We start from the raw sequence: 13,693 nt of genomic DNA, 5'->3' as shown, positions 1-13,693 counted from the left end.
ATAAACATGGGAAGGAAAATCTTGTGGCTGATGCCTTAAGCAGGAAGAGTATTGTAGCGGCTATCACAACCTCTACTACTTCTTTAATTAACCTTACTCGATAAGGTATGACTTAGCACTCTTATTACATAAAATCCAATATTTGATGAACTTAAATAGTTGCATAGGGAAGCAGGAAAGGCAAATCAAAGGCTTCCACGGTGAAGAAGATGACCTTTACTAGGGTAATCATCTTTGTATTTAAGTGGAATCTAACTTCAGATATTACATGAAGCTCATGATATACCTAAAGCAGGACACCCAGGATAAATTAAGACTTACTTACTGTAAGAAAGAGTTTCTTTTGGCCAGGACTGAAGTTTCATGTGTTGAACTATGTTACAAGATGTTTAACATGTCAACATATTAAAGCTGAACGAATTGGTTATACCGGTAAGCTTCAACCTATTGATGCTCCAAAAATGAAATGGGAATTCATATCCATGGATTTTATTACAAGACTTCCTACATCTCTGGAATATGACTCTATTTTTGTGGTTGTTGATATGCTTACAAAAATGACCCATTTATTTCCAGTCAAGACAAAATTTATGGCCAAGGATATAGCTCAAGTCTTCATGAAAGGTGTTTTCAAGTATCATGGTTTACCTCACAATATAATTTTTGATCGTGATACGAAGCTCACCTCAAATTTTTTTAAAGCCTTATTCTCAGCTAGAAGAACCCAGTTAGCCTTTAGTACTGCTTATCATCCTCATACTGATGGGCAGATAAAAAGGACAAATGAAATCATTGAAGACATGTTAAGAGCTTATTGTATGCATGAGCAAAGTAAATGGACTAGATATTTGTATTTGGTTGAATTTGTGTATAATTCCTCATTCCAACGCTCAATTGGAATGTCTCCTTTTCAAGCATTGTACGGCCAAGTGTCTTACCCCACTCAAATGGACAGACCCTCTGATACGAGTGCAAGCAACCAAGAAAATGTTGGATGAAATGCAATTACAATTTGATCTTATATGGCAGGATATTAAGACTGCTCAAGGTAGATAGAATAGTTATGATGATCCAAAATTATCTGCAAGACTTTTTAAAGAGGGCAATATGGCATTTTTAAGAGTAAAACCCAAATGTAGTTCTTTATCAATGGGTAAGTGTAAGAAGCTAAGTGCCAGATATTGTGGACCTTTGTTAATGACATAGATGATTAATGATCAAGCTTATAGACTCTTGTTACCACACAACATAAATGTACATGATGTTTTTCACGTCAAATTTCTCAAGAAGTATGTACCTGATCCGCAACATATTCTTGATGATTCTCTATTATCTACCTCTATTGATGGAACTTCTGAAGCATATCCCACAGTGATACTTCAAAGTAGAACTAAGACTCTATGAAATCGGACCATTATTGAACACCTTGTTAAATGGTCAACATATCCTCAGGAAGATTCCACTTGGGAACGTGATACCTAGAATTTCCATGGGATGTGAATTCTTCCTTTGAGCACGTGTGTAAGGTCAGACTCCACATCTAAAAAGTTAGGAATTATAAGTCTTCACATTACATCACAGTGCATGTATGTGATTTGATAAACTCCTAGAAATAGTTATTTACATCACTTATTCCAAGGTTGGCCGAAATGTACCTACTAGAGATACAAAGATACAAACTGACAAGTTTCAAAAGCTTTGTGGAATTTTTTGCAAGTTTCAGGTGCTGATCAAGATTTTTCTAGTTGAAAAAAGGTCACACATACAATATACACAAAGTACTTAAATAATTTCATAGTATAGATTATGTTTTGCAGAGGTAAAGTACTACAAAAACTTAGAGTTACCTTGGAGAGGTCAAGAGCTAGAAGCTCCTCTAGGTAGCTAAGGAGCTAGTGAAAACTTAGGTTAGGTTGGATTTTGTTTCAATATTGAATTCAAGTCTTTAACCTCTTAGATCAGAAAGAGTGCTAGCAAAACTAGTATCATTGAGAAACTTCCATTGTGCAATGAAGCGTTGGAGGTACTTTACTAAACTTTCTTTTTATGATCACGGCAAAGCATCTTTGGAGCTAGTGATCGTGGATTCAATGTCACATCACAATGAAACATGAGGGGAAATGCATCTCCCTCCTCCCCATCTCTACAAAGTTTGTTTCAATTGTAATTTAGTATGATGGTCTTTTACCACACCATAGCCTTAATACTGCGATGGACCCTAGGTGGGAGAGGGTCGGAAATTGTTTTGGTGTGGTACTAGATTGTTGGGTTGGTGTCAAATTGCTATGAAACTTGGCAAGGGTAGGGAGCATACAAAGCCTATGGGAGAAATATGGCTATCATGCACTAGCAATGACTCAATGGTCCAATGCCACACCATCACCAAAATTTTTCCATAGATAAAGGTACAAAACCTACATGCATTACAATATAAAGGTAAAGAGTAGTATCGCAACAAGCATACTATGAGCATCATTATGTAGGCATCACCATGGACACCCATAGTCAACTCTTGAAGCACCAATTTCAACTTTGTGCACCATAGTATCATCATTCTCTCATTGCCTTCCTTGACAATCACTACAAGTAGAGAATCTATTGTAGAGAGTGTAGATCAAGGGGAATAAACTCTTCACTATTCTTAAGGACAACATCATGGCTACCCATGCATGTTCTAGTTCAGAAATGGTTTCCCAATGTTGGGGGATATTGGGTTTGAAAGGCAAGGCGAGAAGGCATGGGGCCTTTGGCTATAAGAAAAAAAATGAGAGAGAATATGCACAACACTGTACGATAAACTAGAACCTCTTTGCAATGAGAATGAAGCATGAAAAACAATTGGAAATGAAACCACGGATGAGAATTGACACTTGTTTGCCCAAGCAGTGCCGTTAACGACATCAATAATTGGATTAATTGTTTATTAAGGAGTTTATGCTCTTGTACAAAGGGTTTAATCCCAATTAGATCAGTAATCATCTTGTTTGAGAATCTATTAATAAAGTTAAATGTTTGACGTTATTGATGAAGCCCCTCTCCTCTCTTGTTGCAAAGAAGAGCTCCTTATCTGGCTTCATGAGCTCTCAAAAGCTCTCCTTTGTGCTCCAAAAGATTGAGCTCTAATAGCTCTCACTGAGATCTTCCTTTCCCAAATATCCTCTCTCCTTGCAAAAGGTTGTCTCCCTCTGTGATTAACCTTCTCTAGTTCTCCTCAATTGCTTACTAAAAAAAGATTTTGCACCTCCTATATGGGCGTATGCCCCCTTCTCTCTGTTTTTGGTCCCACTCCCCTTATTTTAGCCATCCTTTTCTATTTTGGACTTCCCCTCTGCATGGGAGGGCACCCTTAATTTGGAATTTCCTTACATCTCAAGTGTCACACCACATTTCCCACCTTCATCCTCAAAGAGAATATTTCCCCATAGTGATTGACCCTACCACATCAACAACTAACTGCATGGACACCCACCAATGTTCAGCACCACCGCCACCAGTGTCCGTCACCATAACCACGTGTGAGTAGTTCTTTCTGCACCACCGACAAAGATCCACCATGGCCAACATGGAGAGGAATCCCTCTCTCCCTTCTGGTTGCCAAGTGAGGGCTCATAGCCCAAGGTATAAACCCCCAACCCTTTGGTTCTTTTTCCATATGTGGGATTATCTTAGACCACATAGAAGCCCTAAAAAACCCCACCTCCAAGGCCTCAAAATCCTTCATTAAAGCACAATTGGGCAAGTTTTCACCACCAACTTCAGAATGTTGTAGTTTGTTACCTATGGATCCAGTAACCGAGCTGTAAAAGCTCATTGAAAGTCTCGTAATCTGGCTTCAAATCATTCGGTGCCCCACCTTCATCTTCATAAAAATACTACCCCATAGTGATTGACCTTGCCACATCAACAAGTGACTGCATGGACGCCCACCAATGTCCAGCACCACCGCCACCGGCCTTCGCCGCCACGAGCACACCTGAGCAGCGCTTGTTGCCCCACTAATAGAGAGCCACCATGGCCAATGTGGAGAGGACTCCCTCTCTCTCCCTTTTGATTGCCAAGTGAGGGCTCATAGCCCAAGGTATAAAACTTTTTTTCATATGTGGTATTATCTTAGGCCACGTGGTAGCCCTCAGAAACCGCACCTCCAAGGCCTCAAAATCCTTCATTAAACCACAATTGGGTAAGTTTTCCCCACCAACTTTAAATTAATGCATTTTGTTACCCATGGATCCAGTAATCAAGCCATAAAAGATCATTCAAAGTCCTGTAATTTGGCTTCAGACTGTGCTGATCCCACCGCTCTTGGACATTTTTGAGCCCTCCAACTGAGGTGACAAAATTCGGGAAAATCATATGGCATTAATCGGCCGGCAACCGATTGCTGCAAAATTTGAACTTCAATATCTCGCTCATCTAGACACCAACTGATGTGCCGTCACTTTGTGTGGCCTGCATATGCCCATAGAACACATACAAACCCTTAAAAAGTTCCAAAAACCTTATATGTCATGTTGATTGAGGAGACCAACGTGGCAAAAAATTGGCCCTCGGTGCAACTTCAATTGCCAATAACTTGGCAACCAGAACTCTGATTGCCAATCTGAAATGATCGACATGCATCGTATGATGAGAAATTTAGTCCCGTTCTTTTACTTCAGCCTTGGCCCTTTATCTACAACTACTCAATCTGTTATAGATCTGCAATCGACTCAAACTTCAAGCCGCTATAACTTTCTCATCGTAGCTATAATTGACAAATCGTAAAGATAGGCATGTAGAGATCTTTGAGCACTACTATTTTAGTAACAAAATTCCATTTGTGGTCTCTTTAAACATATCCACTTTTAGCATCAAAAACTTAGTTTTTGGCCCCTTAACACTGGTTCTATAATTGGACACTTAAGTGTCCTGTTTTTCTACCATGTTTTGGCAATTTATTTGTCAAGCTAGAAAAAAGTTTTTTACACCTTGCTGCTACCATAGACTAGTTATGAGGGAAAGAAAACACTGGATTTTTCTCAATATCAAAATACAATCTGTGGGAGACAATTCTCATAAGTTCTAAGACATAAATTTTAGTAAAATTTCAAGCTGGTTTGCCAAAAAAATTATAAAATTATTGTATCTTTTTATAGAGATGGCCTTTTTTATGTTTATAAAAGCCAAGTGTTAGCATTTAGTGTTATAAAACAATGGAATGCACTTCAAAGATAAGTTTTCAAGTCACATGTAAGCTATAGACATAATTTCGTACTTGAGCACGTGCTGAATAAGAGCATAATTTTGGTCTTCCAAAGGTCCCCTCATGAAATTGGTACTATTCTAGTGCAATTTGACAACTACAAATGACTTTATATGTTTAAACCAAGAAACTACATATTTTTTGGGCTCCCTAACACAAGCAAATCTTGTTGCTTGAACTCTATCTTGAATTTTTTATCATGCAAAAACTCTTAAAAATCTTGAGTTCTTCATAATAAGATTGAAATCAAGGTTTTAGGCACCCCAATTGTGTATGTACCACGTACTTTGATACATTTAGTTGATCTACATGGAAATTTTGATATTATTTGAGGTTCTGAATGCTTATGTCTTAAGAATGAGAATATGAAAGTTTTCCCTTATGTAGTTTTGAATATTTAAAATGATCCAATACTTGTTGCATACCAAAGCCCTTTTACTTGCCACCTTGAGTGATCATGTTAGCCTTCTCGATTCTTGAACAACTTAATTTGTTTCCATGCAATAGGCACCTTAAGCACAATTCCATTCAGCTCACATAACTTATATGTCACATTATTGTAAATCTGAAGCACCACATATGGTCCAAATCATCATTTACCCATCTTTCACATTGAAATAAACTGGTTCTCCAAGCTACTTTCATAAACAAGCACCCAATTCCCATCTTTAATAGCATGAGGTCGTAGTTTGTGCTTTACATTGAATTCCACTTTATTACTCAACCTTGCCTCCTTTAGCTTGTTCGCGATCTTCTTGACACCTCTCAAGTTGGTGCATGTGCAAAGCAAGAAAATATTTTGCAGATAGACCTTCTTCCCATGGCATTATGGTCCAAGACATGGCCTCTTCCTCTGTAGGCATAATGGGTTTTTGCCCATGCAACAACTCAAATGGCAAAAAACCTGTAACAAAACTGTGTGTAGTGCAACCAACCCTAAATAAAATGTTAAGAGCTTAGTTCAATCACCAATATGCCCTTGGCATGACTTTGCTAAAGCTTTACAATAGGTGGATGCCCTCTTTCACTTTTCCCATTTCCCTCTGGATTGTATGCTGTAGTGAGAAAATTCCCAACCAAGAAAAGAAATTATCATCTTCATCTGCATTTATCTCTCCTTTATTAGAGTAATTATGCCGATACAACCATACCTGGAAATAAAATCTTCAAGAAAAAACTTGCATACTGAACTAGTAGCTTTGGTATGCAAAGCTCTACCTTTAACCGAAGGATCCTAACTCCGAGCAAGATTTTTCGAGCAATCTCTAAACCGAGCAAAAGAGTAAGCTACAATAACAAAATAGCAAGCAGATCTCTTGATTTTTAGCACACAAATCAAGGGAGTGGGTAGAGGTGTTATTTTTCACGTGATTTCAATGTTATGTTGTAGCTTATATATATACAATCACTAATATGTAGACACTAACCTAGCAATGCCCAAAGTTTAAATTTTGGACATGTCAATAGAAAGATATAGTGCTATTACAATGTATGCAACTTCAGGACCACTGTCCATGAGTTGCAAATCCTCTAATATGCAAGTCTAATGAGCTAGTGATGGCTGTAAAATAGAAATCTTTGCTATGGACTATAATAGCATAAGGACTATAATAAACAATTATAAAGATACTAGCAATTTTTCACAAGCATGATTTCTACAAACATTTTTATTGTGTCCATTCTAGAAACCTCTTTCTCAATTTTAGACCAATTTGAATTGTGTAAAGCCAGAAGCCCCTTTCTTAGAGCATTGATAGAGCGCTCCCATAAAAAAGAATAACTTTTCCTATTTTAGTTGTAGTTACAAATGTAGGGCCCATGGAAAATAGTTAAAAAGAAAAAAAAATAGTATTAGAACACAAGGGTAGATCCACGCTAACAAAAACAAAACAGTTTTGGCAAAATCTCTTATAAAAAAGAGCTCCTCATTCTCTTGGTTTTTTTTTTCAACATCATAACATTCTACTGGATTGACACAACTACGTTTGGTGTGGGTGCAAGCTTGTTGCCTCTACTAATAGGGTGAGTACTTTTGTCATAAGAAGCCATCATTCCTCCCTCTATTATCTCCACATTGTGAAGTATGGCAGCATCATGTCAAGATTATCGGACTACAAACATTTGAAAAGGGCATAAAAATTGATTAAAAATATAAAAAATAGTTCAAAAATCCTACAGATTTGTAATTTTTTACTTGTACTTCTTGTTTGCATGTTTACAAGGAGGAAGCTCAATGGTTTAGGCGAAAGAGAATAACCGACTTTCTTGAACATGACCCTCTCAAATAAAATTGCATGGGCACTTACCAATAATAGTGTTTTTAGATGGTGTCCCAACCAGGGCTTGCCAAAAACACACTTTTGTAATTGAAGAAAACAAGGGCATACTAAAAACTAATCAACTGCTATGTCAAAATTTGAAGAATTTCCTAATTTTAATATTCTTCAAATCATGCTCAAAATCTAACTAGAATGTTGTAATTCTAACTCGTAGGTGTCTACTTTTAGCTTGAACTTTCCTCCAATTTGGAGGTTGATCAAGGGCTCAAGATACACAACATGACCATGCGTGTAGAGTACATAAAAAATCTTTGTGTTGCATCAAGCTTTCATTTGATGCCTTCGTCATATTTGTAGGAGTAGCTCATCTGTAGGCTGGTTGCAAAGAGAAGGGACCATCACAGTGATTGTGGGGCACCCCCCTTATTTTTTGTGATGTAGACATGCACATAGTGCTTTCCCATCTACTAACACTAGCTGCAAGAGACACCATCTACTACGAGATATAGTTGTGGGCTTAATTTGTATCACTCTGGATTCTTCCCTCTCATATAGCCTATGCCCCTTAGGATTCTTCGCCCTTTGTGCCAATTGTGCCCATTTGGATTGTTTATTCTTTTCCATGTGCCCCTTAGGATTCACCACTTGCACTGCCTTCGTGAACTAGGACAGATTCTTCATGAAGCCAGATATCATGCCAAAACGATAACACCTCTTACCTTCAAAGCTCATTGTGTTGAGATTGTGTTATCACAATCGCTATGGGAATGAATAATCTGGATGATAGTGTACATCTTTTAAAATCTTCTTGGTGGATCCGCATGCGGCACACATCCTGGCAAGTCACGCGCCTAGGATTGCACTTTTTTTAGTGTCATGTTGGAGAATCTCTCTCTCTCTCTCTCTCTCTCTCTCTCTCTCTCTCTCTCTCTCTCTCTCTCTCTCTCTCTCTCTCTCTCTCTCTCTCTAGTACAACGTGTTGGTGTGCGCCCTTGAAGGTAATTCAAGGCACATGAGAAAAAACACACCCATGCACACACACTAAATTTCTCTCTCTCTCTCTCTCTCTCTCTCTCTCTCTCTCTCTCTCTCTCTCTCTCTCTCTTTTAACAAATCGCACCAATACTTATATAAGTGAGACAAAAAGTCCCTAAACAGTCAAAGTACCATAGTTACCCATGATTCCAATTTCCAACACCAACAGAGGTGGAGGTATTGATCTGTCTGATGACAGTAGCTAGTTGCAGCAACAAAGACCACAAAATTCAAAAGTTTTGGGCCGATCAAAGAATTGTGGACCCCCCATGAATGAAGAACAACATTGAATTATTGCACTAAGCTCAATAAGCAGGATCATCATCGATGGGTGAAGCCTTCTTGGACTATGGGTTTTCCTCATTAGATTGAGGAGGGATAGGGAAGGTGGGATTGTTGTGTCATCAACATCGTAGTCGAGATCAAGAGACTTTTGCGCAAATGAGTCGTTCGCAAGCTACGTTTGGCAGAAAAGCGCAACTTGGCCCAGCTTACCCCACGGGCCACCACGCCCATGTCTTCCCATGATCGGCTACGTGAATGGCTGCATGCATCAGAATGAAGAACAACCGTACAAGTTTTGATGAGTCCAAGCCAATGCTCTTGCATGTAGCTAAATGCGATAAGGGCTTTCTGATGGCATCCTTTGGTGCCATAATGCCCAATCAGAATCAGACTCGTTTGCTGCAGGCAACGAACCATCAAACGGGGGGTGTCGGACCCAAGGAAAGATCCTATTAATGCCCTTGAGCATCCCCCCATAGGGCCGACGGTCATCGACTATGTGTAAGACTGCCTTCACATAGGCCTGATAAAACCACCTCTAAGCCGAGGTGAAATAAGGGGGCGGCTGTGTTCTCATATGCCATACATGGCTGAACTGGCAGGTTGCTTCATCTTTAGATCACCTCTAGTGTAGAGGGTGGTTGAACCACCCTCCAAAGCTACGATACGCCTCCTTCATCGGTAGCTACCAATCTGATGCTCCTGTTTCAGCTTGACGTGGGCCCTTTTTACAACCAACACCAATCGTTTGGAGACTATTAAAGCATAAAACCGGCTACTGTGAATTCTATGTACTGCAACCATCTCATATCAGGCCCGCTCTGAGTGGAGGCTGCCATTGAAATGCCTCCATCTTATCAGGCGTATGTGGCCGCCCTCTTAGCCAAGAAATGCATGACTATGATCTCATTGCTGTGTATCATCTAAGTGCTTCATACCAACACAGACTACAGCAGAACAATATATGGTTCGTTTGATTAATGTTCGGAGCGAATGAAGCACCTTCTCGTTTACTATTCTGCATCAATCAAGGCACGACCATGATGCAAAACGACAATCAAGGCACGGTCATGATGCAAAATGACACATATCGCGCCAGTACTGCTCGCGCAAACATACATGCTCCAGTACATAATCACATTAATCGGCTTCCTCAAGAACAATACATGGAAGCCATTATGCATCCAACTTCCGCTAGCCTTGGCCGTCCAACACAGAACCCGTATAATATTTGCGGCCCGTATGTTCCCACACGTCGACGACCAGTATGAGTCCAATTTAAAAACCCGCACCTCGTCGACCTGCTGGCAACTAGCAGTCGGATATCATTTAGCTCGTGGATGAACTGCACGTTGATCAAGCTCAAGCCCTAAAACAGGATCCTTGAGCCGATTGAAGAGTCCTTTGGACTGGCCGTAGCAGGTTTGGAGGCGCAAGCCGTGTCAGCAAGATGCCAAGACGTCGTCTCTCTCTCTCTCTAGCACCGCGCGTCGGCGCGCGCACGTTACGACAGTTCAAGGCTGGTTCTTTTTTTTTTAGAGAAGCTGCAACATTACGAATTAATTAACAAGAGTTCCAGAAATGCATGCTTTCATAGCATCCAGTTATAGCACAGAAAGCATTCACCTAATGCTGCAACACTCAAAAATAAACTTATGGCAACCTTCCCTTGGCCTTCCAGCAGTGTTCCAAGGCTCAAAATGGTGGCCTTTTGAATTTTGTGGGTTTCCTGTTGTAGTCCAAGTAATGTTTTTGATGTTCTACAACAATCCTCTTATAGACGACGATGGGAACGAGAATATGAGGGCGGCGTTGCGATGATCGAATTTAAAATACAGCTCCAGATTCTCTCGATTGGTAGACCATAATTGCTCGATGAACTTGTTCTTCTGCACTTCCATGCCCCCATCCGCAATCGTCACTTCAAGCACGAACTTGTCTCTCTATTCTCACTTGTCGCTCCGTGCAATATCGCAGAATTCCTCTCTCTCTCTCTCTCTCTCTCTCTCTCTCTCTCTCTCTCTCTCTCTCTCTCTCTCTCTCTCTCTCTCTCTCGGCTCGTCGGGATCTTTAATTAAGGTCTCTTGGGATAGTTTTTGGGGTTTGTGTGCGATAATAGAAAGAGTAAAATGGTATAGCTTTTCAATCACCCAAGTGTGGTAGATTGGTTATGCCATTTCCCTCTTGAATGACAAGTCTTGAGTTCAGCTCTCCTCATCTCATAGTCTCTTGGGATAGTTTCTTACGCCGCCAGTAATAGATATTAAAGGTCTCTTGGGATAGTTTCTTACGCTGCTAGTAACCTTTATCTCAGCTTAATATCGTGCCGTTTTCAATTTTAAATATGTTGGTTGAGAGCAAGAGGAAAAGGAGAAATTTCACACCAAAATAGAGAAAAGTAGTGCCAAAACCCAAAAAGATAACCTAATTTGCTAGAATTTCCTCTTGGAAAATTCACCGAGAGGAATTTTGTATGTTGATGGATGGGGTAATAAGGTTGTACTTTGGAACCTCAAAAAGAAGCTTATCATAAGTAGACTCATCAAACAAAACCATAATATTATGGACCTTCTCCTTCTTCTTTTTCTTGCTCCATTTCTTCTGCTTCTACTTGCCCAATGCCGCCTCCTTTGTTCTTTCTCTCTCTCTACCACTGTGCGCCGACGTGCACCCTTGAAGGTACTTTAGATGGTGCAATTTAGATGGCAGCCATGTGTTGCAGCAAAAACGTTGCCGAACACAAACCGCTACGAGAGTCTCTCTCTCTCTCTCTCTCTCTCTCTCTCTCTCTCTCTCTCTCTCTCTCTCTCCACACATTTGTGTGCACCCTTGCAAGCAGATAGGTGTCTCAATAGAAACGTTACCGAATACAAACTGTTGGGGACAAGAGACTCTCTCTCTCTCTCTCTCTCTCTCTCTCTCTCTCTCTCTCTCTCTCTCTCTCTCTCTCTCTCTCTCTCTCTCTCTCCGGCATGCACCCTTGAAGGCAGTTTAGATGGCAGCCATGGGTCACGACAGAAAAGCTGTCGAATACAAACCGCTGGGAAAGATTAGTTGGAACCGCCGGGTGTGCTGGGAAGTTGGCAACGCATGTGGAGACCGCCAACACTAAGTGCAAGGAGAGCCAATTTTAGACGAGGTTCCTTATCCTTGCATTTCACCATTGTTTGAGTAAATCTATTGAGGAAATTTAACCTACATGTTTTGCAACTTAACTCTATTTTTTTAAACGTTTCAAGTGGATTTTCTCCTTCTCTATTATAAGGCTAAGCTAAGGCACACTTTTCTCGAACACTATATTCCACCCTCCTGTTCGCAATACAAGGGCTGTAGTAACTCAATAATCCTAGCATAAAAGAATAAAAGAACCTATTTGAATAAAGGTTTGAGCTCCTGTTCACACAAGGACGGTAGTAACTCAATACGCCTAGCATAAAAGAAAAAAAGAACTTGTTTGAATTAATGTTAAAGGATGAAAACCAATAGAAGTAAAGCCACACAAGTTGACACAAGAAAGTTTATTCAAACTAGAGGATGGAACTTGGAAGAGTTGTTTTTTTTGTGAGAGGGACATCGTCTCATGTTCTACCGTAACTTGTTAGTGTGTGCAGATTTGTTGTCACTGCATCTTTTGAACACCTCTCGAGGCACATGAGAAAACACACATGTACACAGAGAGTGTACGTTATCTAAATTGAAGGATTCTGACGCATTCTAATTTTTCCAGCCTCTTGGCATTGGACGATTACTTTGAAAAAATGAATATGGAGTCTCACTGGTCCTACACTCCTTATATAAAATGGTGCTCAAGGTCAATAGAGCTTATTCTTTTCCTTTTGCAACTGAAGTGAACATGCTTAAAGCCTCTTGGGCAAAAATTTGAGAAGGTTTCACTAACCTCCTCCCTTATTTTTGAGACCCCCCCCCCCCCCCCCCCCCCCCCCCCAAGCACACTTGAGGAGGCTTTGGATAAACTGACCCTAGCTTTTCTCGAGTCATGTTGAAATTATCACACACACACACTCTCTTTCTCCCTCCCTCTCCCTCTCTCTGTCTACCTCTCTCTATCACGTGCTCTCACTCTAGCAGAGCGTGGCGATGATGCTCCTAAAGATATTTTCCATTAAAAATATCGTGGCAGTTCTATAATTTTCCCAAAAGAAAAATCAACCAGGGTCAAAAGAAGGCAAGTTCCCCAAATATATAGAAAAGGTACACTTGAAAAGCTCCGAGTTTTAAGTCAAAAGTTGAAGCATTTTCTCGTTTTTACACTAAAACTCGTAATTTTTAACACTTTTCTCAAGGGCAAGCTCCTAGCCGATATTTTTTAATTGAGGCCATTGAAAATAGAGTACACCACTAGCTTTTATAAATACTATTTGAAATCCTCCCAATTTAAGGTTAAGTTTGAAGCATTAGCTAACTTTTACACTAACACTTGTAAAATTTGAATGTTTTCTTAATCGAAAGCCCAAATCTAGCCTTTGGATTTCTCAAGTTTAGCTCGTTAGAAATACACTACATCTCAAATTTTTGTTGTGTAGAACTATTTGTAGCTCACAATCTTCCAAAGGTTAGCCGTCAAGAACTACAAATGTTGCAAGAGGCTGGGACTTACAGGGAGGCCTTGTGTGACCTTACCAACAAAATGTTTACATAGGCTGATGGAAGCGTAAAAGCATAATGGTAATATATAGAAGGCTCACCAATTAAGAGACTCTCTCGGACTATAGGTTGCTCGAAAAACTTCGCTCGGTGTTTGGTAAAACTCCCTTCAACCTGGTTAGTAAGATCTTCTCTGGAAAGAATGATATAACTCATCTGCCACACTACTAGTGGCATTTTAATAAGG

The sequence above is a fragment of the Adiantum capillus-veneris genome, chromosome 12 (genome assembly GCF_014529385.1).
Source record: "Adiantum capillus-veneris isolate H3 chromosome 12, ASM1452938v2, whole genome shotgun sequence".
Classification (NCBI taxonomy): Eukaryota; Viridiplantae; Streptophyta; class Polypodiopsida; order Polypodiales; family Pteridaceae; genus Adiantum; species Adiantum capillus-veneris.
Note: the sequence above shows the minus strand (reverse complement) of the source record.